This window comes from Vigna umbellata, chromosome 1 (assembly GCF_029865625.1).
Source record: "Vigna umbellata cultivar VRB3 chromosome 1, Vumbellata_1.0, whole genome shotgun sequence".
Taxonomy (NCBI): domain Eukaryota; kingdom Viridiplantae; phylum Streptophyta; class Magnoliopsida; order Fabales; family Fabaceae; genus Vigna; species Vigna umbellata.
The window spans coordinates 27,826,539-27,830,425 of NC_142165.1; the positions used below are offsets into that span (position 1 = coordinate 27,826,539).

General features: G+C 29.1%; 1 long non-coding RNA gene across 1 annotated transcript; it reads right to left on the reverse strand.

Annotated features, from left to right (window-relative positions):
* Positions 1 to 2,272: 2,272 nt before the first annotated feature.
* On the reverse strand, positions 2,273 to 3,040 carry LOC148205047 (uncharacterized). Its single transcript, XR_015784991.1, has 2 exons — positions 2,848 to 3,040; positions 2,273 to 2,461 (listed from the first exon to the last, which is right to left on the reverse strand). It is a non-coding gene; the product is annotated as an uncharacterized LOC148205047 (long non-coding RNA).
* Between the last annotated feature and the right edge of the window lie 847 nt (positions 3,041 to 3,887).

Here is a 3,887-nt window from a genome sequence, read left to right on the forward strand (position 1 = left end):
CAGATATATATCAATAAATACTTTTTTATTTGTAATATTCTATTATGGATAAATTGTGTCAGTTCGCTTATTGACAAAAATATTCATTGATAATTAAATCAATAAAATATATGCTTAAAATATTTGTCAGTAAATTATATGAATCATTACCGATGAATAAAAGTCATCGATAATTGTTTAAGTAGATTTAATTAAAAATTTTGGAATTCAATATTTCCTCCTTTTAGTGAAGAAACCTCATCTTTGACAAAACAGAGCCTCCTTCACATTAAGTGTGAAGCAACTATCTTCAATTTGTCTCATCAACCATTATCGTTCTTTGTCCAGGTTGTCATTGTCGCCATCCGTGTTAGTTTTCATTCTTCTTAGTGAAAGCAACCCTATTCTTTGAGAAAACGGTACCTTTTTTCCTCACTGTGTGAAACAACCCTCTTTAGTTCGTCTCACCAGCCATTGTCGTTCTTCGTCTATGTCGTCGTGGTCTAATGCCAGTGCACTACAAAAAAACCTGACATTATTGGTTGAAATAAGTCATTGAAAACGTTCAAAATTTATCGATATTGCATGTTTTCTAACGGATTATCGACAAGCTCAGATCCGTTAATAATGTTCTTTTTGGAAACAATTATTGACGACCCACATCCATCGATAATTAGCGATGATCTATATCTATCGATAATTACCAGCGACTCATATTTGTCGGTAAATACCGACGAATATATCCACTAATGATACATTAGTAATATGCAAAACAGATTCAAGTGTAGTTGGCAACATTTCCCACCACATTGAACTTGACAATTACAAACAATGAAAATCATAGAATCTAGAACATCCAACCATCAATGAAGCAATGCATTGGTCACAATAAAGTTCTTATCATTAAAAACTTAATATAATATCATAAATACAAACATATCACAATAAAGCTTTCTAAGTGAAAACAAAGGTAAAGGATGATATATACTCTTTATACAATGTTTCTTAGTTATTCGTCGAATATGCACAAACAATACACCTCAATGACAGAAAAAATCTATCGGGAATATTCAAAATAAAGAAAATTTTGTTGGGAAAACTCAAAATGAAGAAATACACCTTCATGGCTCTCAAGATTTTTAGGGCAATAGACGATGTAATGCGATGACGAGCGAGGAAGGTGACCACAATTGAGGACTCATTGTCGATGCACCTGAACCCTAGCTGATGATGAAGACCATGGAAGTTGATGGCCAGCGTTGATGACTTCAGAAAGATATTGATCTGAGGAATGTACTGATTTGAGCACGAGTTGCATTGTAAGGAAAAATGAAAATGTGCAAAAATTTTAGGAAAAACAAGGACGAGCTGTGTTGTAGAGGAAAATGAAAATGTTGTACAAAAATTTTAGGAACGATTTGTGTAAGAGAAAAATTTCATTGTAAGAGAAAAACTAGAATAGTGAAAATTGTATTTTAATACATGGAAGTCATAATCTAAATTCTCCATATATAATCTGCCTAACTAAATTCATTTGTTAGATTAAAGGAGGTAAAAAAGAAGTCTAAGATTTTTCCATCTTCTTGAATTTCATTAAACGAATAATGATATGAATATTAATATATTTTGTTTCTTTCGGATTTCAGCTAACGAAGCTTCAGTTCGTCTAGTTTTTAGACTTGTTAGAATATATTTGAATCTTTTAAACATAACATTTTTAGAAGAATTTTTTCATCTCTCGTTACATTGATTTAAAAATAACATAAAATTATCTAAATTATGTATTAATAACATAAAATTATTAATAACATTAAACATCATATTGAAAGTGTAGTATATTACAAATTTGAAATGTTAGAATCATGATTCATACAAGTGACTTAATTTTCTGCGATTTTCAAGAATTAATTAATGCTTAATATATTAATTTTCAAACATTGTGAAAAGGTTTAAAATCTGTTTATTAAGTAATATTTGATCGGGTTTTCTGAATTATTAATTATTTTTGTATTGCTCATTTTTAATTCTAAAATCCAAACAATCATTTTCACTTTGAAAATTGATTTTACAATAGAATTCTTTTGAAAGACGATTTTAGGTTAATTCGTTTTAAATTGTATTATTTGATCGAGGACGATTTATATCATATATTTTTTTCCATAGTCACAAGCCTAGAATTTCACAATCATGGACAAAGAAGTAGCAAATCTTCTTCAATTTATTTTTATATTGGCTTTATCCCTTTGTAAATAAACTAATGATTTAGAATCACAACACAATAAATAAACATATCTGAAAGAAAATATATCAGAATGAAACTATTCCTGGAGAAAAAGAAGATATACAAAATGTATTATTCCAATCAAAATATCTCTCTTCTCCTAAGTGTTTGTGACATCGTTGGTGCCTTAATGCATGATGTAAGTCAGAACCAAGGCAACCAACATCAGGACATACGCTACAGCTTGGTCAACTGAGGTGCCTGAAAATTGCAAACAACATTTTGTTAGCTATGGATTCGCATAAAAGGGGATTATTCCATATGCAGTGCTCTTCGGTTATTTATTTTTTCTTAATATCATAAACATTAATAAGAAAAAGTTCACTGAATGGTATGAGATCTATTATGTAATAAGTGATAAGAATTCAAGTGAGTACAAGTCTCGTATTGGATAAAAATAAAAAAGTAAAACATTACGGTGAAAAACCCGTTAATCTTAAGATTTTCAATAAAAAGTGGTGGAATGATGTTAAACCTTTATATAATTAGACTCAAATTTTATTGGTTTTTGTATCCTTTCAGGAAATATCTTTTTCGATAAATCCAATCATAAAAGGAGGAAAATGTGAAAGAAAAAAAATAATTACCATCACTTGTAGGAGCAGGAGCCGGAGCAAGAGATTGTGAGGAAGCCACAGCCATGAAAGCTGCCAAAATGACACAAAGAAAGAGAAACACCCTGGAGAAAGCCATCGTATCTGAGTCTCTCTCTCCTTCTCTTTCTCAACCTCAAGAGAGAAAGAAAGGAGAGAGAAATCCGATTAAGCAAAATGAAATTCAACTATGTGTGGGTGCTGAATAACAACGTTTCTTCTCTTCCTTTTATAATGCCGTCGCGATGAAACTATCAGCCTTGTTCACGTGTTCAATGAGAGGTGTCCCGCACTTTATGGGGATCCATCAACTAATTTTCGATTTTCATTTTCCTCTCCTTATTTTTTACTAAATTTACTTTTCAACTACCTAACAATGCAAATCGGTATTAGTATTGTATTAAAACATGTCATAATTACGTTTTTGTAATTAAATTTTATGGAAAAATTCTATCCTTCAAACGAAATGTTTAGGAGTCAATTTGAGATTAACTATATATATTTAAAATAATTTCCATAAGTAATTTAAAATAGTTAAGCATCAATTTAAAGCTAATAAAATGCTTAGAATTTCTTTTTTATAAATAATTATAAAAGAAAAAAAGTAAGTCAAATGAAAACTAATTTGTAAAAGTTTTCTTATATAGATTCTTTTAAATTCTTACCTTTTTAATGTTTATGAACTTAATTTAGTTGATAAAAGTTTTTAAGAAATATTTTATCGAAAACTTTCTCTACACAATATATTCTATATTGTACTATTTAAAATCAATTTCACATTAAGTTTTAAAATCTAGGAATTTGTTTGTTGTTTTTTTAACAAATCATCAATTTTCCATTTTTTTAAAAAAAAACTAAACTGTAAGTTGATTTACCAAAACCACATTTATCACATCTAAGTTGGTAGTGTACTATTTATTGTTGTGGATCCTTCTAATATCTCGTTGGTTTTAAGTTATATTTAGTTTAGATAGATGGTGTTTATGGCTAATTATTATCCAGTGAGTGTATTGAAAAAAACGAAATAATTAAGA